This window comes from Pinus tabuliformis, chromosome 8 (genome assembly GCF_031772625.1).
Source record: "Pinus tabuliformis cultivar Carrire ecotype Pingquan chromosome 8, CPIR1, whole genome shotgun sequence".
NCBI classification, from domain to species: Eukaryota; Viridiplantae; Streptophyta; class Pinopsida; order Pinales; family Pinaceae; genus Pinus; species Pinus tabuliformis.
The window spans coordinates 1846146556-1846163791 of record NC_142294.1 but is presented as its reverse complement, the minus strand read 5'-3'; the positions used below and the strand labels follow the sequence as shown (position 1 = coordinate 1846163791).

At 41.6% G+C, this 17236-nt stretch overlaps 1 pseudogene across 1 annotated transcript in view; it reads left to right on the top strand.

Moving 5' to 3' along the window:
• The first annotated feature begins 634 nt into the window (after positions 1–634).
• The window catches only part of LOC149243645 (protein CLT2, chloroplastic-like), a 128983-nt pseudogene continuing 112381 nt past the window's right edge, over positions 635–17236 (top strand). Inside the window, exon 1 of the transcript XR_016246700.1 lies at positions 635–1071. The product of XR_016246700.1 is annotated as a protein CLT2, chloroplastic-like (transcript). The remainder of the gene's footprint in view (positions 1072–17236) is intronic.

The window sequence follows — 17236 nt, the reverse complement described above, 5'->3', positions numbered from 1 at the left end:
ATTATAATTAACTATTCCCTATAACTCATCACAATTAAAATTACTAAAATGATAAAATATTCATAAAAATAAATTTATTTTTATTAAAAATTAAAATAAATTATATATATAAATATTAATAATTATATCATCTTTTTCTATATTTATACTATTCCATATTTAAAAATAATTTTATACTCACTTATAATCATAATTTTTATTTTTTCTAGAGAAATAAATTTATACGATTTTACACTTACATATGATTACAGAATTTAATTTTATCATTATACAAATTGATAAGTTAAATTAAATTTCAGTAATATGAGTTATCATCATTATTATTATCTTTTATATTTAAAAATAATTTTATACTATTTTATACTCACTTATAAACCGTTATAATTAGTGTTTTTAATATTTCCTTTATGATTGTTGACTTTTATTAGATCTGATTTTAAAATCTTATTTGGAAACAAATGTCAAATTGCCGAAAACCGCCATTTAAATACATTTCTCATCCAATGATTAATTTACGTTCAATCTTGCCCAATTTGTCATTATCACGGTTTCCTTCTATCAGGCAGTATTACCAGTGGTTTCCTCAAATATCGTTAGTCTATATAAAACCATGGTGTTTGGATAGCGCCCGTAAGTGGATACAGTGATGGCACTCTCAATAAAATTTGGGCTCCCTTCAGTTCCAACACTCAACCATCACAATTACAATTATAATTACAGAATATCTCCTGTTGCTTCTCTCAGAAGTTCTACATTGATGCATCATGATACGGAAACATCCCACAACTTCATTAAACCTGAAGGCTGTAGGTCTCCTGTACAGTGTCCTAACTACAGATGGCAAAGAAGAGAAGGTGGAAGCCTCGGAGTAGGACAAATTGTGGTGGTTACCAGAGCCAGCAGTGCCAGGATTGATGATGGTTCTTTATCATATTCACGGAAGAATTTGAAAACCGTCATTGCAGCTGCCATTACAGTGGGTTTGGCTGTGGCCAACAGAGTGCTGTACAAATTGGCCCTCGTGCCATTAAAGGAGTACCCATTCTTCCTTGCACAGCTCACTACTTTTGGGTATGCTCAATTTTTGATTTATTTTTAAAATTTGGAATGTTCAATTTTCACATCTAGTTGGTAATGATATACTCAATAGCTCTATTCAGTTTTTGAATCCAATTTTTTTCTTTTTCTTTATAAAGGTATGTAGATCCTAATATATATATATGAATACACGCACAATTAAACATTTATGGGTTTGAAAATCTGGCACTGCCCTGAGATTGAATTTGCCAAAAAGGTGTACATGCATATTTTCTGATTTTATATCCGCATTGTATTTCTGATTTCGGCCCTGATTAACAGTCTTTAGCCCTTTGTCGTGCTTTAGAGTTCTGCAAAATGTATCTCTGCTATCAAACTTAAAGTTGTTATTCATACAGACATTTTCTTCTATGAAAAACAGTAGAAGAGACCATAGACTCTACTTAGTGATAGTTTCTGGACAGAAACATAAATCAAATTTCTTATTTTATAACCATGATATGAAATGAAGGTGGACGATGGAACTGCTGGAATTTTGTCCGTTTCTCGGGAAGCTTCCCATTACCAGTGCCTGACACCTTCCCGAATCCCAGCTGATGGAGGAGGTACACCATGCAAATTGTTTGTGCTGCAACTTGCCGTATGATCTCCAGATTTTGGAGCATTGCCCTCAATTGTGTAGAAAAAATTTGACAAGGTGACAGCCCTCACAGCTTCAAATTTTATTGCTTAAGTACCCACAGTCCCAAACTCCCAGGTCTGATATAAAACTTTTAAATACAATTTATTTGAAACATTGGCTGCCTCTACCATTTAGTCTTTCGCACAACTGATGAAGAAAATTTTATGAGCAAGCACACACATTAAATAGACACAAGTACACAATTGTTTTTGGTCAACTAGACCCTGGAAAAACCCACAAGGGGAAAACCAGTACTGAAGGAGGATTTTATTTAGCTTCTAGAGAAATTTCTTACAACAGAAAATACACAAGAGATACAACTTATCTCTTCCCTTGAATATGCTTTTCAGAGGTCTCCTTTAACTGAATTTTGGACTGATATTTTACTCCCACAGTCTGCTCTCCTTCAGTTAAATTTTCAGCCTCTTTCACTGCTCATTCAAAGCTGGAAATGACCCACAGAACAGTCACCAACTTCAGCTGGAAATACACACTTCTGAAGCAACTTACTCCTCCCTTAAACCATGCACTAAAGCACTGTTAAAACACAGGCCCATGAAACTTGCTGATTACACTCAGAACAAACCCAAAATACACACAGAACAGGCCCTAGAAACAGACCCTAGAAATTCACTGTAGAGACCCGAAATTCTAGGCTTACGTGTGGCTGACTGAAGGAGTATTTTTTCTGCTGCCTGTACGTTGAATTTCAGACTTGGAACTTGCTTGTTCAACCCTCTCGAAGCCCTCGATTCATGTGCTGAAGATGGCAGACTGTCTTCTAAATTTTCGAACCCTTCTCCTTGGCTTAAACTCGACCCTCAAGGAGATTGGAACTGCTGGTCTTAGGCCTTGCTCTTTGCTGTAAGGTTAAACACAAATCTCTCTTCCTCCTCTTTTGGCAGCCTCAAGCTTCCTTGGCTGGCTTAAGCTTCCCTTGCTGCTTCTCTGCCCTACGCTCTCCTCTTTTCCTTTAGAGAAGAATACGTGCTGCTCTCCTCTTGCATACTCTAGCTTCCATCAAGCTATCCATGCAAAACACAGCCTGCCTCTGTAATGTTCCTGAGAAATTAGTCAACCAAGGACGAAGTAGCCTATCTCTCCCCATAGGCTATAGTCCTCCATAAAAGGGAAAAAACCCCAAAATTCCCACTATTGGGCAAGTTTTGGGGTAGCTGGGTGAAGAAACCCAAAATTGGGTCTTGGAGTAAAGTTTACTCAACCACTTTAGAGGAAGAGACCGCTCTAGGAAATCTATAAATATGAGAGGGATGAATTCATTTGGGATCATCATTGGATTGGATTATTATCTCTGTTTTTCTTTGAGCCTGAGGATGTGAGGTTTTTAAGACCCCTGTTTTTCTTTGTCAATTTCGGTGGTGAAAGATTCCACCCTAGTTGACAATTTTCTATTTTATTCATTCTACACTGGGCACAAGAGTTCGATTTTGGGAAAGGAACGAAATCTGGATGGTTCTTGATTCTTGGCTGAGGACAATGAATTCTTTATAGATCGATCTCTAGTTTTGGGCAGCAAAATACTGTGGTACGTTTTGACTTAGGAAACCCTTTGAAAAAAGGTAACGGAAACCTCTTCTGCTCTCTGTTTTGGGCACGAGGTTATCTTTTGAAGACAGTGAGTTTATTGGGTCAACGTCTTGTCCGAGCACGATAATCATCGAATCTTTGCAAGGACTCAACGTTCTGATTTGGGCACAGGATCTGAATTGCAGACAATGGAGGTCCTAAACTCTTGATCTGGGTAGGGTTAAGGAATACAACTGGAAAAGTGGTCTCTGAAATAGCGAGACTGTGGAAGACCGAAAGATAGGACCTGGTTCAGATTGGTTCTGAAAGCCATCGAAATATTGAATCAAATCGGGCCGAGTTCCAGAAGCCATCCAATTCGAACATTTCTTTTGTGATCAGATCATTTCAAGGACGACATCTCTGCAGTCATCAAGGCAGCCGAAGTCTCAAATTTACAGTCCGTTATGGTTTTCTGGTATCAACAGAGCTTGATAACAAGTGCGGTAGCTGTAGAAATTTGGCCACCACATTAACGTCTTCCTAGTCTCTCTGTTAGCGGATCCAAACCTGTAGTAGATAGTTCAAAAGTGCTAGAGACAGTTCGGGTTCTAAAACAGTAGCAGAGTAAACTAGTTTTGTTAGTAACAGAGATCGGTGTTTTTACTTGTGTAGAATTGTAATAGAATTAACAAGAGTTATGGTATGAGCATGTGGCATTGTGGAGTATTGAACAAATTTTGTTAGTTTAATAGGTGAATTGTTGTTAGCAAGGACAAATACATTATTCTGGTTATATTAACAGTTTGAAGATACTGTGACATGTTGCTCTGTTTTGTGCACCACTGGTTAACTGTTTGAATTAACTGTGTATTAAAAGTCTTTTGTGAAAATCCTAGTACAACAAAATTACTCTAGAACACTACAGTGGTATCAGAGCAGAAATCCTGCTAGCCTGGATGGTGTTGGACGATGGAACAATTGGGAACAATTTCGGGCGAGGAGGATGCAGAGTCTTGGAGGAAACTACAAGAGCAGCAAGCAGAAACGATGAAAGATTTGCAATATTGGAGCAGAAGGGTTTTTGAGGAATTGGAGAAGTTGGAGGCAAAGAATAAAAGGGATCAATTCTCCAAACCTAGTGATAAGAGCATGCTCCTTAGAAGCACTCAGTCACTTGGGATGATTCTATCTTCAACACCAAAATTTGGCCAAAACACTGTTGTTTTTGAAAGCAATCTGTTCTCTAGCAGCACACCAACACTGTTATCACAGAGTAAGCCAGCAAGCCTTGCGCAATCAACTCCTTCCCTGTTCAATGGCCTTCGATCACCAAATCCTGCCCAGACACACGGTGTATTTTCTTTTGTAAATTTTGGTCAGGCACAACCAGCTGCTTTTGGTGGTTTAGGCGACTTATCAATTCCAGTTTTTGGGCAGGATACCCTTGGGCAACCGACTCAGCAAATTATAATGACTGCCACAACCATGACTTTCAATGCTGATCAGAGGCTTCAGCTTGCTAAACAAAGTATAAGAAAAACTGAATTGAAAGGAAAAACGTGGACATGGCTGTCTCCCCCTAAAAAGATGGACAATTTTAGGACAATAGGCCTTGTGACTGAAGCATTTGAATCGGATAATCGGTCAATAGGTGATGAGCTCAGTATAAGGGGCATTAAAATTGATGATGGGATGCCCTCAGAAAATAAACTGCTTACAAAGGATGCAATGCCATGTCACCCACTAAACAACAACAGTGTAAAGGAAATGAAAGGCATTTCTAATAATGTGGGTACAACACCAGACGTATTATCGCAACCTTGTAGAAGAGATGCTTTTACACAAGGTAATGAGAATGGTGATAATGATCAAGAGGCAAATATTGAGTCAGCCATGGGGAAGACAGGCGAGGGTGAAGATGTGGTTGATCGGGATTGTTAACCTGAAATTCCAAAAGAAACATATGGCACTGGGGCATCTGTCCAGGATAAGATGGAGCTCAAAGCAAAGTAGGGTGCAAACAATGATGAAGCAGGGACACGATAAAAATTATGAAAGTCATGACATAACTACAGAAGATTCAGGAGTTGGTGATGATGAGAGTGACATCATTGAGGATCTGTCCATAGAGGATGCATACACTGGTCCTACAGGGGTGCAACGACAAGCAGAGGTAAAATTTATTTCTGAAGATACGGGAGTAAATGAGCCAGAACATTTTACAAGATTCATGGATATTATAAGGTCAGAAGCTGGGCAACCCATAAGAAAGGAACTCGCCAGGTCACTAGATAAGATAATGGCTCATGCATTTCCGCAGAAGCCTGATGATGCTAGGAATTCAGCTGGGATACCATCTGTAACAAGCAGCGGCGATACTTCAGTCTCAACAATAACGAATAATTTTGTTCAAGTACAATCTACGGTGAGCCTGACGCCAGATGCCCATTTCCAAAGAATTTCACCGGTGTCAACTTTGGTTAATTTAATACCAGATTGGCTGTACAATAATTGTCCTGTACAAGACCGCATATGTCATGCAGAAAAACTCAGCTTGGAACAGGTGAAAGAAGGCCAGTGGCTTGTCAAGTATCTAAGGCATGATAAAGAAGTATACAATCCTCAAATAAAGAAGGCACTTCTGGTGCACTTTCCGAATTTATTTTGGTTCAAGAAATTGACTCATGATGAAGTAGTCATTGCTATGCAAATTTTGGTTCTTCCTATGTTGATCCATGCCTCTCAAAATGGTCAAAATGGGCATGTTGTTGATCCGTAAATTATAAAAACTACTGTTGAAAAGATGCTTTATCCATCTGAAAAGGTAAGCACATAATACAATGAGCCCTTAAGGGCAGAGTTTTTACAGCTAGCAATGCTCTTGCTCAAGTATCTCCTTAATGATCATGTGGAACCATTAGATAAATAATTTTTACAGAAGGTCCTTTTAAATCTTTGTGGACACAGTGCTACACAAACATGTCTAATTCAACTTTTGCTAGATATGGTGAGGCCAGAAACTGAGGTATTAATAGAATATTCAGATGAGGCTACATCTCAGAGGCTCTATGGTTGTCAATGGAATGTAGTTTATACTCGGTCACGATTATCAAATGGATTTCCACCTCTTGTTTCTCGTCAAGTACTGGAAATTTTGACATACTTAACGAGTTGCGACAAATCGTTAATCTGTTGCAAATCTTCTAGTTTATATGGAACCATGTTCAACACTGGAGTCATCATGTAGGACAATTTTAGAGTTGAAGAAAGCTAAAGGGAAAGAAAAGTTACTGGAAAAAAAGAGCTTCTCATGGCCTTTGGATGGCTCCCGGAAAGGAGAAAATACCTCTGGTTGTGCTTCTAAAACTTCTTAATGAGCCACGTGTCTTACGAAGCAGTAGTCACTTGGAGCAGGTTATGGATCTTCTCAATGTGTTTCTCAAGAATATTGAACTCAAGGTTGAATCGCAATCTTCATATGGAGAGGATGTTTTGAATATGGGGAAAGAAACTCAAGCTATGCCTGAAATGATGTCTAATGTGGCTTTAAATACTGAAAGGGATGAATGTTCTACAACCAGACCTGAGACTGAGATGCACCAGAGTGATAAGGAAACTTAAACAAATGGTGTTTCTGAGGCTTCTATTTATGGTGTCAACAAGGCTACACATCCACATGACATCTTTTCACATCTTTCTGAGCCAGAGTTACAAAACATATGTAAACTTCTAGCAAAAGAGGGATTGTCAGATAAGGTGTATCCACTTGCAGCAGAAATTCTGAAGAAGCTGGCCAGTATGACATCTCTTCATAGTAAACACTTGATTCTGAACTAATAAAATTCGCTGGTGGTTTAAGTGATGCTGCTGTGTGTGAACTAATAACTCTAACAAACACTGAGATGTTGGGATTAAGTTCACACTCCACGGCTGGAGAAGCGATTTTGAGAATACTAAAAGCATTGACTACATTGGTTTAAGATATTAGTGATGGATTAGATAGCCAAAAAACTCAAAGGTATGATAGGGGACAAGTGGAACTGTTTCAGAAACATCTTACAATGGTTACTGCTCATCAGATTTCAGTTGAGACTAGCACAACTAATTCAATGGCAAGCTTTGCAGTTTCTGTTATAAAAACACTAGTAGAGGGATAAAAGAGTTTTATTGATTCCTTTCTGCCACCCTTGATTCATGCTCTTCCCATGAATAAAGATGAAACTGAAGTTGCAAAAATAAAGGCAGGAGGGGCAAGAAGGAAATCCCCTTCTTTATCCATTAGAGAAGGAATTAATAATCGTCAAAAAGTCATCAAATTGTAGAAGTCAAAATACCAATATATGGAAGATATCAGAAAATGCCTCTAGTACATCAAAGAAGGGAAATGAAGTGGGCAACAACAGGATTTGTCATTGCTTGAGGACAAGCAATGTCAGGAAGGGGGGACTGTAATGTTCCTGAGAAATTAGTCAACCAAGGACGAAGTAGTCTATTGATCCCCCTAGGCTATAGTCCTTCATAAAAGGAAAAACCCCCAAAATTCCCACTATTGGGCAAGTTTTGGGGCAGCTGGGCGAAGAAACCCAAACTTGGGGCTTGGAGTAACGTTTACTCAATCACTTTAGAAGAAGAGACCCCTCTAGGAAAACTATAAATAGAGGGGTGAATTTATTAGGGATCATCATTGGATTGGATTATTATCTCTGTTTTTCTTTGCGCCTGAGGCTTTGAGGGTTTTAAGATTCCTGTTTTTCTTTGTCAATTTCAGTGGTGAAAGATTCCACCCTAGTTGACAATTTTCTATTTTCTTCATTTTGCACTGGGCACAGTAGTTCGATTTTGGGAAAGGAATGGAATCTGGATGGTTCTTGATTCTTGGCTAAGGATAGCGAATCCTTTATAGATTGATCTCTATTTTTGGGCAGCGAAATACTGTGGTACGTTTTAACTCAGGAAACCCTTAGAAAAAAGGTAGTGGAGACCTCTTCCGCTCTCTGTTTTGGGCACGAGGTTATCTTTTGAAGACAACGAGTTTATTGGGTCAATGTCTTGTTCGGGCACGATAGTCAGCGAATCTTTCCAAGGACTCAACGTTCTGATTTGGGTATAGGATCTGAATTACTGTCAACGAAGGTCCTAAACTCTTGATCTGGGTAGGGTTAAGGAATACAGCTAGAAAAGTGGTCTCTGAAGTAGTCGAGATTGTGGAAGACCTAAAGACAGGACCTGGCTTCAGTGCGGTTTTGAAAGCCATCGAATTATTGAATCAGACCAGGCTGGGTTTCAGAAGCCATCCAATCTGAACATTTATTTTGTGATTAGATCGTTTCAAGGACGACATCTCTGTAGTCATCAAGGCAATCAAAGGCTCAAATTTACAGTGCGTTAGGGTTTTCTGGTACCAACAGAGCTTGATAACAAGTGCGGTAGGTGTAGAATTTTTTGCCACCATGTCAACGCCTTCCTAGTCTCCCCGACAATGGATCCAAACCTGTAGCAGACAATTCAAAATTGCTAGAGACAGTTCGTGTTCTAAAACAATAGTGGAGTAAACAATTATTTGTTAGTTCATAGCTGTAACAGAGATCAGTGCTTTTACTTGTGTAGAATGGTATTAGAATTAACAAGAATTATGGTATGAGCATGCGACATTGTGGAGTATTGAACAAATTATGTTGGTTTAATTTGTGAATTGTTGTTAGCAAGGACAAATACATTATTTTGGTTATATTAACAGTTTGAAGATACTGTGACATATTTCTCTGTTTTGTGCACCACTGGTTAACTGTTTGAATTAACTGTGTATTAAAAGTCTCTTGTGAAAATTGTAGTACAACAAAATTGCCCTAGAACACTACAACCTCCTACCTCTGAAACTCGTCCTCCTCTTGTCTCATACGCTCTCCTCTTTTCCCTTGAGAAGAATAATGAGGAATTATCTTTTCCTTTTTCCTTTTGTCTTCGTTTAGTGAGGAGAACCCTAAACCTAATGATCAAGGGATGAGATTAAAACTCAGCCCATGAGAACAATGGTTGAGATCAAGTCCCCTACTTGACCCCTTTCTAATGTCGACGCCCCTCACTTAAAATGCTTCCTAGTACCTTTTAATGTCTTAATAACATGGTCATTTTTTCTCTCATAAAGTGACTTTTAAAATATCAAAGTCATTTTAATAACATAAAGTGAGCTTAGTACTTTACACATAAAGTCACTTTAATACACTTGACTTTAATAAATTAAAATAGAAGGTACACGACTCATAAAAACTTAAAAGTACTTTATGTGAAAATTCTTTGAAATGCAACAATTGGAAATATTTCTCCTAACTGTAAATTTAATTATGCAGTTTATTTTGTTTACGAGAAAATAAGGAAATATTCACACTACAATTTCTTCACCAATTTAAATACTGCGAAAGAAAAAACAAGAACTAGGAAATGCTAGCACACGCAAAAAAATTATGACACCGTTATTTTGGACAAAGAGTCCTTGGAAAAAAACCCAATGTGGTAAAACCGGTTGCAGTAGTTGAGGGTTTATATTATTATTTGTAGCAAAAATTATGAGTACAATAAAATGTCGCCAAACTGGTGATTCTATCCAAGAGAAATACTGGCAAAAATATACTGAGGGATTTTACCCTCACTCCAAGCAATCCCGACACTTGAATGCCCCTGAAAAGCTAGCTGTCCAAACCCTTTGCATAGGCCTTGCGTCACCCTTGTGCAGACCCTCAGATGCTCAACCCGACACTGCTACCAATCAAGTCGTTCTGCGAGTTGTTGACTGGGAAAATGCTTCTTTGGTACTTTGGAAAATCTTCTCGGCAATTGGAACTGAAAATGTCCTTCCCTTCAGCCAAATCGAACTTCTTTCTTGAGGCTCTGTGCAGCCTCCTGGAGATAAATTTCGGCCTTCTTTTTCTGACTCTCTGGTGTGAAAATTCCAATACGGAACCCTATTGCAGCAGTTGGAAATTATTCTCCTAATTGTTAATTTTATTTAACAATTTATTTGTTGTTTGCTATGGCAAATACTGAATAAATCACACCGCAACCTTCACAAATAAAACACTGCAAAAGAAAATAAAACGTTGGAAGCTGAGAAATGCTAGCACACATTAAAATAACACAATTATTTTTAGACAAAAGTCCCCAGAAAAACCCAACTTGGGAAAAATGGTGCAACAACTGAGGGTTTTATTATTATGCAGCAGTGAGAAATCTGAGTACAATTGGATGCCGAAATTTGGCAATCATATAGAGTAAAATACTGGAAAAAATCTAGTGAGGAATTTTCCTGAAATTTGGCAATCATATAGAGTAAAATACTGGAAAAAAATCTAGTGAGGAATTTTCTTCACCCCACAGGCAAACTCTTGGTATGACTTGCCTTCAGAAATTCGGCCCTTTGACCCTCTGGGTCAACCTCTGTGCAGCCTGCTGGATGTCTAGCCTCAGATTGGTCTTCGATGAAGTCGTTTTGCCTTCTGTTGATTGGAAAGATGCTTCTTCGGCATTCTAGGACTCCTTCCTGGCCTTTGGAACTAAAGACGTCTCTCCCTCTCAGCAAATCGATCTTGCCTTTGGAAGTTGCTGCGCTACCCCAGCGTCAGCCTTTCTGTGGCTCTTCTGCCTCTCTGCAAATGCACTCGCTGGATCTGGAATGCCTCCTCGAGCCTCACTATCTCTGCTCCTCTCACACTTCTTCGATCTCTAGCAGTGAGAAATCTGAGTACAACTGGATGCCTAAATCTGGCAATCCTACAGAGTAAAATACTGGCAAAAATCTAGTGAGGAATTTTCCTCACCCCACAGGCAAATTCTTGGCATGACTTGCCTTCATAAATTCGGCCCTCTGACCCTTTGTGTCAACCTCTGCGCAGCCTGTTGGATGTCTAGCCTCAGATTGGTGTTCGATGAAGTCGTTCTGCCTTCTGCCGATTGGAAAGATGCTTCTCCAACATTCTGGGACTCCTTCCCGGCCTCTGGAACTGAAGACGTCTCTCCCTCTCAGCAAATCGATCTTGCCTTTGGAGGCTGCTGCACTACCCCAGCGTCAGCCTCTCTGTGGGTCTTCTGCCTCTCTGCAAATGCACTCGCTGGATTTGGAGTGCCTCCTCTAGCCTCACTGTCTCTGCCTCTCTCACACTGCTTTGATCTCTAGCTCTCTCTCCGACAACTGATTGCTGCTACTCTGGAAATTGATCTACCAAGAAATCGAACTTCTCAAGTGTCTCAAGTGATTTCTCCATCACCACATCAATCTCCTCTTATATTCGTCTGTTACAGCACCACCGACCAATATTAGAACATAATCGATGGCTAGGATCATCTCTGGATCGATCCATGTGAGTTTCTAGATGATTCTTGCCTTGACCTAATTAATACTGATTAATTAACCATATTCCCTAAGCTTAGACTTAGGAAATATTTAAAAACTAGTTAATAATCTAATTAAGTCATTTCTAGGCGGAATTTCCAGAAACAGTTTCTGGGTTTTGGAGAACTCATGTATTCTAGCCTCTCCACAAAATTTCTAGGCTAGAACACATCCGATGCTACAAACACTAACACTCCCTCTTAGCAAGGAATGTGTTCTAGTGCTACACACCCTGCCACAACACTGTCTTTGCATCATCTCCTGTCACGCTGTTGATGTTTGGCTGCTGCTGCCCATCAACTACTATGCAACTCTGATATACACTGCATTTGTGCTGCTATTGACCCTGCTGTACTGCTGGCAACACTGCATCTGTAGTGCAACTCCCTCTCATCCGTTGCTGCTGCAACTGGAACATCTGCAACTGAAAAGCATCCAAAATACTGAATCAATTGTGATCAGTATGATGCGTTTGTCTCCCGAGTCTTTGACTGCTACTGGCATATGCACTGTCATTGAAGAATCTACGCTGCTGCTAACTCTACACTGTGCCATCTGCACTGCTGCCAACTCTGCACTGCGCTTCCCAGAAATTGGCTGCTACTAGTCTGCAACTATTACTCTGATACTGACTACATCAACTGACACTTATCCATCCTGCTACTGAATACTATGGGCCCCCGTAGCCTGGTAATGATCCATGAGGTGGGCTCCTCAAGGATCTTGCCCATTTGTAGCACATTGGGGCTACAACACCAAGTCACCCCACCTCACTCCTCGAGGTATATCGAAAAAGATAGCTAAGTCTTCCTCCAGCCTGGAGGAAAGCTTATCTATCTCTTCTGAAGCTGCCTGTTGGTCCTGCTTCTCCACCTTGTCCTTTCTGAGAGGACACTGGGTACTGTAGTGATCGAGCTCACCACACTTGAAGCACTTGACCTTTGGCAGGTCCTTCTTCTTTCTCTGCTCCATCTGTCCCTGACTGAGACCCTTTGATGCGAGGGCCACATTCTCCTCCTCCTTCACCTGTTTCCGTCTACTTGCTGCTGCCATTGATGGAGCTCTTTAAAAGAGCTCGCCTTAATTCCTCTTGTTGCAAGTCAGCCCACATATTGTCCCACTCTGGTAACTTGTCTCTGCCCAATATGCTTTGGACAAAGACTTGCCAGTCCTCGGAGACACTATTGAGTGCTAATCTAACAAGCTCTGTAGGTTGAGGCGCTGTCCCAACAACTGACAACTGGTCCCATACCTCCTGAATCCTGGTGAGGAAGGGGTCTATGCCTTCCCCCTTCTACATTTGGATGAGCCTCAACTTCTCCTTGAGGTGCATCTTCGCTACTCAGAAGTACCTTGATATAGCGTGGCGAGATCATCCCACATTTGCTTGGCAGTATCTTTGCTAGCTATATACAAGACTATATGATCCCGGACTCTGTCTAGGATCAACCGCTTCGCCCGCGCCATCTCCTTCTTGTACTCTTTCAGCTGATCTGCATCCATGGAAATTGCCACCACTGCATCAATATAGCTTTTAGGCCATATTCATCTAGAAGGAAGGACATCCTTGCCTTCCAGATGATGTAGTTGTAAGCTCCATCCAACCTGTCTTGATCAGGAAGCCCAGTAGTGGCCATCTCAAGGAACTGTCAAAAAATTCCTCTACCCTATTGCTCAGTTGCTGCTCTGCTATTAACACTCCCTTTTGGAGTGAGAAGATCTGCTCACAACGACTGCCGATCTGCAAGGAAAAATCGAACTTCTTGAGACTAGAAGTTTACCGAGGAAAACTTTTCCTCTGTGTGTGTTCTCTCTTCCACCCCAACGCTGGCCCTGCTCTAGCCAACTGCTGTAAAAACCATTGCATCCAGCTAGAGATTTGCTCAACGAAAAAATTTGAGCTGCTCCCTCTGCATCTGGAATGACTCGATGATTCGGATTTAAACAAGAACGCAACAAATTACAGAGATAACCATAAACACAGAGATGTAGGGGAAATAATACTTCATTTCATTAATGTAAAATATTGAAATATGCTTACAAACAATAATGGAAATAAACCAGTTAGGGCGATGGTTGCTTATCTCTAAGAAGAGATGTGGCGGCTACATGCCTCTGAACTGTGTTACAATTAGGCTCGAAGGCCTATTTATTGTTGAGAAACAATGGAAAACCCTAAACATCCAAAAACCTAACCCTAGAAGATGAAACGCTAAACTGTGGGCCCCGTTTGCGTAAATTGGCACATCAACTTCCCGGGGTCGTAACTTTGGCGTATGATCTCCGTTTGACGCGCACAATATCTTGTTAGAAAGATCTATCCGAGAACTACAACTTTGGGAAGAACAACATTGGTCCACGGACCCATGTTGCTCTCAGTTTTCCCAAAAAACGTCGTTTAGGGCCTCAAAACGGCTTCGGATGTTCAGGACCCGGAAAACTGCTAAAAATAGTAAACTGTGCTACAATTAAGGAAACTGAAAAGCTGAAAGAAACAATGGTGGGGGTCTAAGTGGACTTGGCAGGTGGCCACCAATATCCACCTGGATCATTCCTCCCCCCTTAGAAAGCAATGGTCCCCATTGCGTTGAGTTCCTCCATGAGATGAGGAAACTTCTGCTGAACTTGGTCCCTGGTGAGCCACTTGCCCTGGTGAAGGAGTTGGCCTGCTTTGACAACTCGATACAGTTGGATATTCTGTTGGCGAGTGTGCTTGATCTGTGTGTCCATGATCCGATCAGTTGCAGCTTGTTCCATGCAATCTGGATTTAACTCTGTGGGTGTGAGTTGTTCTGCAATGTCGGATGTGTCTAGTAATGGTGGAAAGTATGGCCGAAGGTGGTCCACATTGAACACTGGGTGCAGGCCAAGGAATGGGGGAATGCTGAGCTCAAATGCATTGTCTCCCACAACCTTGGTAATGGTGTAAGGACCATATCAGAGTGGTCTCAGTTTCCGATAGGCTCCGGTAAGGCGTTCCTTTTGCAAATGCAACCAGACTTTGTCGCCCACCTGAAACTTGTGTGGCACCCGATGTTGATCATGTTGCTGCTTGTACTTGGCATTTGATTTCTCCAGAATGTCATGGACCTGCTGGCGAATATGTTGGATGTGCTCAATGAAGCTGGTTGCCTTATCTGTTTCGGACTGGACATGAGCTGAATCTGCGTGAGTAGCTGCAAATGGCATGGCCACATCAATGGGACATAGTGGCTGGAATCCCAAGCCCACCTGAAAAGGGTTGTGGCCAGTTGAGCTGTGAAGAGCTCGGTTGTAGCTGTGCTGAACATAGGGGAGGCTCTCGTCCCATGTGCATGGATGCTTTGAGTTGTACATGTGCAAAATGTGTACGATCATCCTGTTGACAACCTCTGTCTGGCCATCAGTTTGAGGATGGAAGGCTGTGGACTTAGTGAGTTTGGTGTCCAGCATTGACCAGAGATTGGACCAAAATGTATTGAGGAACCTGCTGTCCCGATCTTAGATGATAGACTGTGGGATCCCAAAGTGTACCCACACTCGTTCAAAGAAAAGTTTAGCAGTGGCTTCTACTGTGATATTCTTCTTGTAGGCCGCCATAATGGCCATCTTCGAGAACCTATCGACGACCACAAAAACACAGTCGTTTCCATGCTTAGTGGAAGGAAGGCCTGACATTTAATCCATGGAGATGGATTCCCAAGGTCGATTAGGGGTAGGCAGCAGGGTATAGAGGTTCTTGATGGTTGGTTTGGCAATGGCGTAGGCAGTGCATGATCTGATGTACTTCCTGACATCTTGTCGAAGATTTGGCCAATAGAAATACTTTTGCAGCACTGCCACCGTTTTCTCGAACCCGAAATGCCCAGCAGCCTGACTGTAGTGTGCTTCCCAAATCATCTTGGCACGCTCAGTTGAAGGAACACAAAGGTGACCCAAGTGGCATAATAGGGCATCCTGGAGGTGAAAATCTGGAATGCTAACCCTCCAAGAGTGTCGGGTATGTGCGGCCGAATTCTGGGTTGTTTTTGTAGAGAAGTGGCCAATCAAAAGTCTCATGCCCACAAGAGTTGAGCACAGTGGTTAACGCCATGATCGGTGGTCGACTGAGGCAATCTGCAACATTGTTGGTGTTGCCCTTCTTATACTTGATATTCAAATGGAACTGTTGCAGGTATGTGGACCACTTCTGATGGCGATCATTCTGCAATTTCCCTTGGGTCTGTATGAACTGCAGGGGTTCGTGGTCTGTGTGGATGACCGTTTCCTTCCCCAAAATGTAATGCTTCCATTGTCGGCAGGCCTGCATAATGGAATACATCTTTTTGTCATAAGTGGGATACTTCTGGACTATGTCTGAAAGTGTCTCACTGTGAAATGCCACTGGATGCCCGTGTTGAGTAAGGACTGCCCCAATAGCATAGTCAGAGGCATCTGTCTCGACGTCAAATGGTTATTGCAAGTTTGGTAATGCAAGCACTGGTGCCGTGCAGAGGGGATCTTTCAACTCTGTGAATGCCTTTTGTTGAGATTCAGACCAAAAGAATTTTGCTCTGGCTCCTCCCTTGGTGACTTGACTCAAGGGCCAAGTGATATGAGAAAATCCCAACACGAACCTACGGTAGAAGTTGGAAAGACCTAGAAAGCTGCGGAGCTCTGTCAGAGTGGTTGGAGATGGCCAATCCCGAATGACTTGGATCTTGGCTGGATCCACATGCACCCCCTGTTCATCAATAATGTATCCCAGATACTGATCCTGGGTCATGCCAAAAGTGCATTTCTCCAAATTGGCACATAAATTGTGTTGCCACAGTGTTGGAGAACCTGTCGGATGTGGTGGAGGTGCTCTTCCCAACTCTGGCTGAAGATCAAGATGTCATCCAAGTATACCACTACAAATGAGTTGGTGAATGGGCGCAAGATGTCATCCATTAGCCTCATGAAGGTTGCAAGAGCATTTGTCAATCCGAAAAGCATAACCAACCATTCGAAAAGGCCCTCCTTGGCTTTGAAGGCGGTCTTCCACACATCGGAGGGTTCGATTGGTACCTGGTGTTATCCTGACTTCAGATCGATCTTGCTGAAATATTTTGCCCCCTTCAGTTGGTCCAAGAGATCATCAATCCGCGAGATCGGGTACCTATTACGGAAAGTGATCTTGTTCAGCGCCCGATAGTCAATACAGAGTCTCCAAGTCCCATCCTTCTTCTGTACCAACACGATCGGGCTCCCACAGGGCGATGAACTTGGATGGATGTGACCTTTCTGCAGGAGCTCCTGAATCTGACTCTTGATTTCATCGTTCTCCAGAACGGAGCGCCGATAGATTGGTCCATTGGGCAGAGATTGCTTGACCTGACAGTGTAGAGGAACCCCTGCGGGGGAGGTGAAGATTTCCTCGTACTCCCCCACGACCTTGTCCATTTGTAGTTGTCGTGCGGAGGGGCCTTGTCTGGAGGTCGTGGCCACCGTCTTCTTCTTTCCTTGAGGGCGTATCATCAGGAAAACAAATTTCCTGGTTTTGGAAATGAGCTTACTGCATTGTTTTGCAGTAACCAAAAAGATGGCGGTAGGCGGTGCTACCTTTGGTATCCTGTACAACTTATTTTCCAAAGTAACAATAA